Source organism: Oryctolagus cuniculus, chromosome X, assembly GCF_051225735.1.
Source record: "Oryctolagus cuniculus isolate XC-2025 breed Fujian yellow rabbit chromosome X, ASM5122573v1, whole genome shotgun sequence".
Classification (NCBI taxonomy): domain Eukaryota; kingdom Metazoa; phylum Chordata; class Mammalia; order Lagomorpha; family Leporidae; genus Oryctolagus; species Oryctolagus cuniculus.
This window is the reverse complement of record NC_142888.1, coordinates 111,462,730-111,475,262: the sequence shown is the minus strand read 5'-3', so window position 1 is coordinate 111,475,262 and position 12,533 is coordinate 111,462,730. Positions and strand designations below refer to the sequence as shown.

Sequence of the window (12,533 nt, the reverse complement as noted above, 5' to 3'; positions counted from 1 at the left end):
TTTTAACTGGGGTGAGGTAAAACCTCATTATGCTTTTATTTGTATTTCCCTGATGGCTGATCTTGAGAATTTTTCATGTGTCTATTGGACATCTGAGTTTCATATTTTGAAAATTATCTGTTCAAGTTCTTTGCCCATTTTTTTAACTGGATTGTTAGTTTTATTGTTGTTGAGTTTCTTGAGCTCTTTATAGATTCTGGATATTAATTCCTTATCAGTTGCATAGTTTACAGATATTTTCCACCATTTTGTCAATTGCCCCTTCACTTGGCTGAGTGTTTCCTTTGTAGTGCAGAACCTTCTTATCTTGATGTAATCCCATTTGTCTATTTTTACTTTTATTACCTGTGCTTCTGGGTCTTTTCCAAGAAGTTTTTGCCTATGCCAATGTCTTACAGAGTTTCTCCAATGTTCTCCTCTAGTAATTTGATGGTATCAGGTAATAGATTTAGATCCTTGATCCACTTTGAGTTGATTTTTGTACAAGGTGTAAGGTATGGATCTTGTTTCATACTTCTGCAAGTGAAGATCCAGTTTTCCAAGAACATTTGTTAAAGAGACTGTTCTTTTTCCAGGAATTGATTTTAGTTCCTTTATTAAAGAACAGTTGGCTGTTAAAGTGTGGATTGATTTTTGGAGTTTCTATTCTGTTCCATTTCTCTACATGTCTATTTTTGTGACAGTACCAGGCTTTTTTATTACAACTACCCTGTAGTAGGTCTTAAAATCTGGTATTGTGATGCCCTGGCTTCATTTTTGTTGTTTAAGATTGCTTTAGGGGTCAGCGCCGCGGCTCACTAGGCTACTCCTCCGCCTTGCGGCGCCGGCACACGAGGTTCTAGTCCCAGTCGGGGCGCTGGATTCTGTCCTGGTTGCCCCTCTTCCAGGCCAGCTCTCTGCTATGGCTCGGGAGTGCAGTGGAAGATGGCCCACGTGCTTGGGCCCTGCACCCCATGGGAGACCAGGAGAAGTACCTGGCTCCTGCCATCGGATCAGCAAGGTGTGCCAGCCGCGGCGGCCATTGGAGGGTGAATCAATGGCAAAGGAAGGCCTTTCTTTCTCTCTCTCTCTCTCTCTCACTGTCCACTCTGCCTGTCAAAAAAAAAAAAGATTGCTTTAGCTATTCAGAGTCTCTTGTGTTTCCATATGAGTTGTAGCATCATTTTTTTCTAGATCTGAGAAGAATGTAATTTTTATTTTGATTGGGATTGCATTGCATCAAAAAATTGCTTTGGGTAGTATGGGCATTTTGATGATATTCATTCTTCCAATCCACAAATATGGAAGATTTTTCCATTTTTGTGTTTTCTATTTATTTTTTTAATATTATGTAATTTTCATTGTATATATCTTTCACATCCTTGGTTAAATGTATTCCAAGGCACTTAATTATTTTTATAGTTATTGTGAGTGATACTGATTTTACAAGTTCTTTCTCAGACATGGCATTGTTTGTATATACAAAGGCTATTCATTTTTGTGTGTTAATTTTATATCCTGCAACTTTACAAACTCTCTTATTAATTCCAATAGTCTCTTAGCAGAATCTTTTGGCTCCCCTATATTTAGGACTGTGCCATTTGCAAACAGGAATAATTTGGCTTTTTCCTTTTCAATTTGTATCCCTTCTATTTCTTTCTTTCTTTCTTTCTTTCTTTCTTTTTTTTTTTTTTTTTTTTTTTTTTTTTTTTTTTTTTTTTTCCTAATGGCTCTAGGACTATATTGAGTAGCAATGGTGAAAATGGGCATTTTTGTCTGGTTTGGAGCTTAGTGAAAATGCTTCCTTCCAACTTTTCCCCATTCAATAAGATGCTGGTCATGGGTTTGTCATAAATTACCTTGATTGTGTTCCTTCTATAACCAATTTGCTTAAGGTTTTTATCATGAAAGGATGTTGCATTTTATCAAATGCTTACTCTGCATCTATTGAGATAATCATATTTTTTTTGACAGGCAGAGTGGACAGTGAGAGAGAGAGAGAGAGAGAGAGAGAGAAAGGTCTTCCTTTGCTGTTGGTTCACCCTCCAATGGCCGCCGCAGCCAGCGCGCTGTGGCCGGCGCACCGCGCTGATCCAATGGCAGGAGCCAGGTGCTTCTCCTGGTCTCCCATGGGGTGCAGGGCCCAAGCACGTGGGCCATCTTCCACTGCACTCCCGGGCCATAGCAGAGAGCTGGCCTGGAAGAGGGGCAACCAGGACAGAATCCGGCGCCCCAACCGGGACTAGAACCCAGTGTGCCAGCACCACAAGGCAGAGGAGTAGCCTAGTGAGCTGTGGCGCCGGCTCAATCATATGGTTTTTATTCTTCAATTTTTTAATGTGATGTATCACATTTATTAATTTCCATATGTTGAATCCTACTTGGTCTGGGTGAATGATCTTTCTGATGTGTTGTTGGATTCAATTAGCTAGTATTTTGTTGAGGATTTTTGCATCTATGTTCATCAGTGATATTGGTCTGTAGTTCTCTTTCTTTGTTATATCTTTTTCTGGTTTTGGAATTGAGGTGAAACTGGCCTCATAGTAAGAGTTTGGAGGATTCTCTCCCTTTCAGTTGTTTTGAATACTTTGAGAAGAATTAGAATTAGTTCTTTAATAGTCTGATAAAATGGCTGGTGCTGTGACATAGCAGAAGGACACTGGTTTCAATCCATCTCCTTTTTGATGTGCCTGGGAAAGCAGTGGAGGATGGCCCAAGTACTTGAGCCCCTGCACCCATGTGGGAGACCCAGAAGAAGCTCCTGGCTCCTGGCTTTGGATCAGTTCAGCTGCAGCTATTGTGCCCATTTGGAGAGTGAAACAGTGGATAGAATATTTCTCTCTCTCTCTGGCTCTCCCTCTTTCTCTGTCACTCTGCCTTTCAAATAAATAAATTGCTCCAGTGCAGCGATTAAAGCTGCCACCTGCAGTGCCAGCATCCCATATGGACACTGGTTTGAGTCCTGGTTGCTCTACTTCTGATCCAGCTCTCTGGTATGGCCTGGGGAAGCAGTAGAAGATGGCCCAAAAGCTTGGGCCCCTGCACCCACGTGGGAGTCCAGAAAGAAGCTCCTGGCTCCTGGCTTCGGATAGGTGCAGCTTCTGCCATTGCAGCCATCTCAGGAGTGAACCAGCAGATGGAAGACCTCTCTGTCTCCCTTTCTCTCTCTCTCTCTCTGCCTCTGCCTCTCTGTAAGTCTGCTTTCCCAATAAATTAATATATATTTTTAAAAATAAATAATTTTTTAATAAAAATCTGATAGAATTCAGCAGTGAAGCTATTGATCCTGGGCTTTTCTTTGTTGGGAGGGTCTTTATTACTGACTCAGTCTCCATCTTGGTTATTGGTTTGCTTAGGTTTCCTACGTCTTCATGACTGCATTGTAGATTGTATGTTTCTAGGAATCTCCCCATTTATTCTAGATTTTCCATTTTGTTGGCATATATCTGTTTGTAGTAATTCCTGATGATTTTTTCTATTTCTGTGCTATCCATTTTTACATCTCCTTTTTCATCTCTGATTTTATTGGGTTGGATCTTCTACCTCTTCTTTTTTGGCAGTTGGGTCAATGGTGCAGCAATTTTGTTTATTTTTTTTTAAATAGCTCTTTGTTTCACTAATCTTTTGTATTTTTTGTTTCAATTTTGTTTATTTTTCTCTAATTTTAATGGTTTATATCCTCCTACTAATTTTGGGTTTCGTTTGTGATTTTTTTATCTACATCCTTGAGATGCACTGATAGCTCATTTATTATACGCATTTCCAATTTCTTGATGTATGCACTAATTGCTGTATACTTCCCTCTTAAAACTGCTTTTGCTCTATCCCATACTTTTTTTTTAAAAAAATATTTATTTATTTGTTTGAAAGGCAGAATTACAGAGAGGCAGAGGCAGAGAGAGAAAGAGAGAGATATTCCATCCACTGGTTTACTCCCCAGAGGGCTGCAACGGCTGGAGCTTGTCCAATCCAAAACCTGGAGCCAAGAGCCTCTTCCATGTCTGCTATGTGGGTTCAGGGGCCCAAGCCCTTGGGCCATCTTCTATTGATTTCCCAGGCCATAGCAGAGAGATGGATAGGAAATGGAGCATCTAGGACTTGAACCAGCACCCATATGGGATGTTGGCACTATAGGTGGTGGTGTTACCCACTGTACCACAGTGCCAGTCATCCCATGCCTTTTGATATGTTGTATTGTCATTTTCATTCATTTCAGGATTTTTTTCCATTTCTCTTTTGATTTCTTCTATGATCCACTGGTCATTCAGGAGTGTGTTGTTTAGTCTCCATGCATTTGCATGTTTTCTAGAGATTCATAAGTTCCTAATTTCCAGCTTCATTCCATTGTGGTCAGCAAAGATACATGATATGATTTCAATTTTTTTTAATTTGCTGAGACTTGCTTTATGGCCTAGAATATAATCTGTCCTAGAGAAAGTTCCATGCATGGATGAAAAGAATGTGCATTCTTCAACTGTGGGATAAAATGTTCTATAGGTATCAGTTAGGTCTATTTCTTCCAGAGTGTAAGTTAGCTCTGCTGCTTCTTTGTTGCTTTCTGTCAAGTTATCTGTCTATTGTTGAAAGTGGAGTACTAAAGTCCAGTACCCCATTACTATTGTAATAGAGTCAATGCCTCCCTTTAGATCAATTAACATTTGTTTTAAATAGCCAGGCACCCTGACATTGGATGCATATAAATTTATTATAGTCACATCTTCCTGTTGAGTTGATTGCTTAGTCATTGCATAATGCCCTTCTTTGTCTCTTTTAACAGTTTTTGTGTTAAAGTCTATTTTGTCTAATATTAAGATGGCTACACCAGCTAATTTTTGCATTCTGTTGGCCTGGAATATCTTGTTCCATTCTTTTACTTTCAGTCTATGTGTATCTTTGTTGGTGAGGTGTGTTTCTTGTAGGCAGCAAATAGATGGGTCTTGTTTACTTTGGATTTTCTTTGTATTTTACTAGAAGATATTCTGCCTTCACAGTCTTTTATTATGATGACTATCTTTCTATGTATCTATGTGTAGCATATCCTTAGGCATCATTTGTAAGGCTGGATGAGTGGTAGGAAATTCTTTGAATTTCTGTTTGTTATGGAAAGTCTTTTTTTTTTAACTTTTATTTAAAGAATATAAATTTCCAAAGTACAGCTTATGGATTACAATGGCTTCCCCCCACAACTTCCCTCCCACCTGCAACCCTCCCCTTTCCCTCTCCCTCCCCCCTTCCATTCACATCAAGATTCATTTTCAATTCTCTTTATATACAGAAGATCAGTTTAGTATATATTAAGTAAAGATTTCAACAGTTTGCACCCACATAGAAACACAAAGTGAAAAATACTGTTTGAGTACTCGTTATAGCATTAAATCACAATGTAAAGCACATTAATGACAGAGATCCTACATGAGGAGTAAGTGCACAGTGACTCCTGTTGTTGACTTAACAAATTGACTCTCTTGTTTATGGCATCAGTAATCACCCTAGGCTCTTGTCATGAGTCACCAAGGCTATGGAAGCCTTTTGAGTTCACCAGCTCTGATCATATTTAGACAAGGTTGTAGTCAAAGTGGAAGTTCTCTCCTCCCTTCAGAGAAAGGTACCTCCTTCTTTGATGACCTGTTCTTTTCACTGGGATCCCACTCACGGAGATCTTTCATGTAGGTTTTTTTTTTTTTTTTTTTTGCCAGAGTGTTTTGGCTTTCCATGCCTGTAATACTCTCATGGGCTTTTCAGCCAGATCCACATGCCTTAAGGGCTGATTCTGAGGCCAGAGTGCTGTTTAGGACATCTGCCATTCTATGGGTCTGCTGTGTATCTCGCTTCCCATGTTGGATCGTTCTCTCCCTTTTTTATTCTATCAGCTAGTATTTGCAGACACTAGTTTTGTTTATGTGCTCCCTTTGGCTCTTAGTCCTATCATTATGATCAATTGTGAGCAGAAATTGACCACTGGGACTAGTGAGATGGCATTGGTACATGCCACCTTGATGGGATTGAATTGGAATCCCCTATTTCTCCTTGATTCATAAATGAGAACTTTGCAGGGTATAGTATTCTGGGTTGACAGTTTTTTTTTCTTTTAAGACTTGTTACCTGTCTCTCCATTATTTCCTAGCCTATAGGGTTTCTGATGGGCTAGCGCCGCGGCTTACTAGGCTAATCCTCCACCTGTGGCGCTGGTACTCCAGGTTCTAGTCCTGGTTGGGGCACCAGTTCTGTCCCGGTTGCTCCTCTTCCTGTCCAGCTCTCTGCTGTGGCCCGTGAGTGCAGTGGAGGATAGCCTAAGTGCTTGGGCCCTGCACCCGCATGGGAGACCAGGAGGAAGCACCTGGCTCCTGGCTTTGGATCAGCGCAGTGCGCCAGCCGTAGCGGCCATTTTGGGGGTGAACCAGAAAAAGGAAGATCGTTCTCTCTGTCTCTCTCTCACTGTCTAACTCTCCCTGCCAAAAAAAAAAGAAGAAGAAGAAGAAAAATAAGCAACCATTCTAATTGCAGAGCCTATGAAGGTAATCTGGTATTTCTCTCATGTACATTTTATAATCTTTTCTTTATGTTTTACTGTTGAAAGTTTGACTACAATGTGTGGTGGTGAATATTTTTTCTGGTCATGTCTATTAAGAGTTCTATGTGCTTCCTGTATTTGGATGTCACTTTTTTTTCTCCAAATTAGGGAAGTTTTCTTTTATTATTTCACTGAATTGGCCTTCTAATCCATTCTCTCTTTCCACACCTTCAGGAACTCCTGTGACCCATTTGATAATATCCCATAAATCTCAGACACTGTTTTTAACTTTTCTGATTTCTTATTCTTTTTTTTTTTTTTTGGTGTAATTATTTCTGAAGATTTGCCTTCTAGCTCAGATATTCCTTCTTCTCCCTTATCAAGTCTATTTTCAGGGCTTTCCACTATATATTTTATTTGACATAGTGAATTCTTTCTCCTCTAAATTTCAATTTCATGGGAAAATTTCTCTTCCATGTCATGTATGGATTTCTTTTGCTCATGAATTTGCTTCTCATTGCCTCTGATTAATCTTTTGAATTCCTTTTCAGGCATTTCATTAATTTCTTTTCCTTCACATTCTAATATTCCAGTGTTTTTTGTTCTTTTGGGGGAGTCATGTTGTCTTCCTTGCTCTTGTTTCTTGTATTTCTGTGTTTATTTTTATGCATTTGTGGAGATACTTCTTGGTTTTTACTCTGATGGCTTTTATCTTTGAACTATTCCTCTGTGGCTTAGTGGAGTGTCTGCTTTCAATGAATACCCAGAGGCATATGCTGGGTGTGGTCAGCGCTCCAGGGTGGGTCGAGAATACAGTGTAACACCACAATTGGTCATGGTAGATCTCCTCTCCTCTATTGTCAGCCAGTGAGAGGGCATGATCATGCCTATTGCTATAATCACAACCTCACCTTGTATCTTCCAAGGTGATCAATGACCATGGTTAGCTCACAGTGGGTGTGATCCCCATCCACACTCGTGCATGTACCACACAAAAGATCCTTGTGGTCCTCAGGGTGAGCAAGGAGCCCTCTGCAGTGATGCACCCCAGGCTGTCAGGGAGCGCTGAGCCTCTGTTGCCAGACACAGTGATTACCCAGAGACCCAGCAATACTCTGCATTTTATTGTGCAGTCACAGGATTCCCACAGTCACAGTGTACAAGGTGCCCACACTCACAGGGTGCAGAGTATCTGCTCAGCCCTGTGAGCCTGCCACATCCACGGAGAGAGCAGAGACATTCCTCGAGCCAGCCCCCTGTGGGTGCTCTGCTTGGCAGTTTGAGTCTCAGAGTCAGTGATAGCCTTAGAGGATTGTGGCACCTCACAGTTCTACTTGGGTGCCCAGGCCCCTGTCAATCCTCCCAGCCAGACTCAAAGTCAGGGGGGAACATGGATTTTTCCCTCTGGTAATATCCCCTGGTCACACAGGTGCATGAGAACCATCATAGCCTCTACTAGTGTCAATATGGCGCCTCCCTCCCCTACTGGTTCTTTGTGCCCTTGTGGAGATGGAGAGAAAGAAACATACTTTTCTTTTACTGGATTATGTGGGTACTCTGCACCTGCTAGGGTTCCAGGCTGGACTCAAAGTCAATGTGGTCCACGTGGTTCTCCCTCATGCAATATAAAGAGTGGCATGGGCTGCCACAGTCTGCACTTACCTGATTCTCAAATGCTGATATCCTCTCCAGCTCTGGGCTGCAGGAGTTATCTGTGGTGTCCCCACTCACTGCTGCATGTCTGCACCTTCCACACTGTTCCACGGTATCCTTCTTCCTTCTGTAGAATTTCCACTGCAAACCTCTCTCCAACTCTCCCCTGGGATGCACTTCCTCTGCCTTTCTTCTGCTATTTTTCCTGGTCAAAAGCAGCTCATCTTTTCCCTATTCAGTCATTTTGGAATCCTCTGTCATTGTAAAAATTAAAAAAAATAAGAAAAGGATGTAAGGTAAAAGTAAGGGGAGGTAGGTAGTAACATTATGTTCTTAAAGTTGTATATATGAAATTTGTTCTCTTTTTATAATTAAAAACTTATAAGGAAAAGAAATATTGAAGATACAGATTCCATCTATAATAGTAAGAAGACTTCATTCAAGAATTGTCATTAAGGGGAGATTAATTGCTCAGAGGAAGAAATAGAGATTGAGTACAGGAAATTCTGCTACTTCCTACTTCCTATGCTCTAACTCTCACTCTTACATACCATGCCCATGGCTAGGAACAAAGATGACCTATGTTTCTAAAAGCTCCCATCATGCCACTGTTAATCTGCATTCTGGCATCTGACTTGCTGTTGAAATGATGATGGATCTAATTTATTGTTTGCTGAGTCATGATATAAAATATTTACTTATGATTCTGTACCCTCCACATAAAACAAACAAGAAAAACACATCATTCATTCACTTACTACATTGTTCATAATGTACCATAAGCAAGATTCTTTCATATGATAAGATTAATATGTAACATAATTGTTACTGAGTTGGCAGAAAGCCTAGTAGAATTCAAAATAAGTGAAAGAAGAATTTTTTTACCGAATGGCAAAATGATTTGCAAAATCATTACATAGAGACCCAAGAACTCACTTTATCCTATTTCACTGTAAAAACAAACACCATAATCACAAACCCACAGCCTAGCTGTGAGGGGTGATTTCTTTCCAGATAAACCTACATGTTTGGATAATTTTGGATAAAATATGGAACAGAAGGAGCCAGTACTGTGGCATAACAGGTAAAGCCACTGCCTGTAACACCAGCATCTCATATGCGCACCACTTCATGTCCTGCTTGCTCCACTTCTGATCCAGCTCCCTGCTAACGACCTGGGAAAAGCAGTAGAAGATGGCCCAAGTGCTCAGGACCCTGCTACCTATGTGGGAGATCCAGAAGAAGCTCCTGACTCCTGGCTTCTGCCTGGCCCAGCCCCAGCTGTTGTAGCCATCTGGAGAGTGAACCAGTGGATGAAAGATCTATCGCTTCTCTGTGTGTGTCTTTCTAACTCTGTCTTTCAAATAAATAAACCAGTCTTTGAAAAATGGAACAGAAAACAGAAAGTGGAAAACAAAAACATATTGTACAAGTTTCTGAAGAAAGTAATAGATCAATTATTAAAATAATATTATTAAAACTTGGCCTAGGGGCCAGTGCTTTGGCACAGTGGGCTAAGCCTCTGCCTGTGGCACCAAAATCCCATATGGGCACTGGTTCAAGTCCTGGCTGCTCCTCGTCCAATCCAGCTCCCTGTTTGTGGCCTGGGAAACCAGTGGAAGGTGACCCAAGTGCTTGGGCCCCTGTACTCGCATGGGAGACTCAGAAGAAGCTCCTGGCTTCTGGCTTCATATTGGCCCAGCTCCGGCCATTGCGGCCATTTGGGGAGTGAACCAGCAGCTGGAAGATCTCTCTCTCTCTCTCTCTCTCTCTCTCTCTCTCTCTCTCTCTCTTTCTCTGTGTGTGTGTGTATGTCTGTCTGTCTGTCTATAATTCTACCTCGCAAATAAATAAATAAAATCTTAAAAAAAAACTTGGCCTAAAGAAAAACCAAAAAATTTTTTTAAAAAACTTGGGCACTGCCATTCTCAACTGTATGTTGCTACAGAATGTAGGCATATATGTTGCTATATTATGTAGTTATAATAATTTGTTAATGGATGCATAATATAAAACAATGTAAATTGTAACATCAAAAACATAAAATATGTATGGGGGAGGCAAACATGAAGAGTTTTTGTATGTCATAGAAGTGAAGTTATTATCAGCTTAGAACAGGCTGTTAAAAATATGTGGTATTTGGGGCAAGCATTTAGCCTAGTGGTTAAGAAGCCCACATCCCACAACTGAGTACCTGGGCTTAAAATTTTTTTTAATTTATCTACTTTCATTTTATTTTAAATGAAGACCAATAATAAGTGAAACAGAAGCTTAGTAGATGGAGAGAGATCATCCACCCATTAGCTCACTCCTCAAATTCCTGCAAAACTTGATGCTGGGCAGATTTGAAGCCCGCAGCTAGGAACTCAATCAATGTCTCCCATATGGGTAGCAAAGACTTAAGTACATGAGCCATCATCCCATGCCTCCCAGGATGCACATCAGCAGGAAGCTGGAATCAGAAGTGGACCTGGGACTCAAACCCAAGGCACTCTGAAATGGGATGCAAGTGTCCCAAGAACTATCTTAACCGCCAGGATAAATGTGAATACCTGGGTTTTATGCCAGCCTCCAAAATCTGATGCCAGCTTCCTGCTAAAAGGCTATGGGAAGGAGCAGAGATGGCTCAAGTGCTTTGTTTTCTGTTACCCACATAGGGACCTGGACTGAGCTCCCATTTCCTGGTTTAAGCCTAGCCCAGCCCTACCTGTTGTAGGTATTTTAGGAGTGAACCAGCAAACAGGAATATTTTCTTTCTCTCTCTGTCTCCCTCTTTCTCAAATAAAAGAAACAATTACATAAATAAATGATGTTGCATGTAAGCCTCATGGCAGTAACACAGAAAATCCTATCATAGATACACAAAAGATAAAGGATATAAAATATATCACTAAAGAGCATCAGATCACAAAAGAAGACAGCAAGAGTGGAAGACAAGGACATGAGATTTACATAAAAGCCAGAAAACAATTTTTTAAAATTATTTATTTATTTGAAAGGCAGAGTTACAGAGATGGAGAAAAAGACAGAGAGAGGGATCTCCCATCTGCTGGTTCACTTCCCAAATGGCCACAACTGCCAAGTCTTGGCTGGGTCAAAGCTAGGAGCCAGGAGCCAGGAGCTTCTTCCAGGTCTCCCACGTAAGTGCAGGGACCCAAGCACTTGTGCCATCTTCCACTGCTTTTCCAGGTGCATTAGCAGTGAGCTAGCATAGAAGTGAAACATCTGGGACTTGATCCAGCGCCAATATGGGATGCCAGAACTGTAGGTGGCAGCTTAACCTTCTACGCCACAGTGCCAGCCCCAGAAAACAATTTTTAAGGGATTGGCATTGTGGCGGGGCAGGTAAAGCCTCCACCTCTGATGCTGGCATTCCATGTGTGCTCTAGTTCAAGACTCAGATGGTCTACTTCCTATCGAGCTCCCTATTTATGCACCTGAGAAAGAAGCTGAAGATGGTCCAAGTCCTTGGGCCCCTGCACTCACTTGGGAGACAGAGAAGCTCTGGTTCCCTCACTTCTGGATGGCCCAGCCTTTGCCACTGTGGACATTTGGGGCGTAAACCATCAGATGGAAGATCTTTCTCTCTCGCTGTCTCTTCTCCTCTCTCTGTAACTCCGCCTTTCAATAAATAAAAAATAAATCTAAAAAACCCACAATTTTTAAAATCCAATGCTAAGTCCTTTCCTGTCAATAATTACTTTAAATTTAAACTTATTAAGCTTTACCATAAAAAGACATACAAGGCTAAAAGGACTGAAAAACAGGACTCAACTATGTACTGTCTTCAAGAGACTCACGTGTACTTTAAGGACACAGAGGCTGAAAATGAAAAGGCTACGAAAACAGCAGAATTGGCAGCTACTTATCTGAAACAACAAAATGGACTTTAACTCGAAAACTGTCACAAGAGACAAAGATGGACATTACATCATGATAAAAGGGTCAATTAATTGGGATAATATGACAGTGAAAATATGTGTATGAAATATAAGAACATCTAAATATGTAAAACAAACATTGATAGAACTCAAGGGAGAAATACCTAGAAATACAATATTAGAGGGCTTCAATATGGCACTTTCAACAATGGCTAGTTAATCGCAATAGAAAATCAACAAGGAGGGGCCGGTGCTGTGGTGCAGCGGGTTAACGCCCTGGCCTGAAGCGCCGGCATCCCATATGGGCGCCAGTTCTAGTCCTGGCTGCTCCTCTTCCAATCCAGCTCTCTGCTATGGTCTGGGAAAGCAGTAGAAGATGACCCAAGTCCTTAGGCCCCTGCACCCGTGTGGGGGACCCAGAAGAAGCTCCTGGCTCCTGGCTTCAGATTGGCACAGCTCTGGCTGTTGCAGCCAACTGGGGAGTGAACCATCGGATGGAAGACCTCTCT

The 12,533-nt window shown here is 41.2% G+C and overlaps 1 long non-coding RNA gene across 1 annotated transcript in view; it reads right to left on the bottom strand.

The window, feature by feature from the left end:
* Positions 1–12,533, bottom strand: part of LOC127484906 (uncharacterized) — a 58,536-nt gene that overhangs the window by 16,115 nt on the left and 29,888 nt on the right. The window contains exon 3 of the long non-coding RNA XR_016228119.1: positions 8,153–8,397. This is a non-coding gene — a long non-coding RNA (uncharacterized LOC127484906). The remainder of the gene's footprint in view (positions 1–8,152; positions 8,398–12,533) is intronic.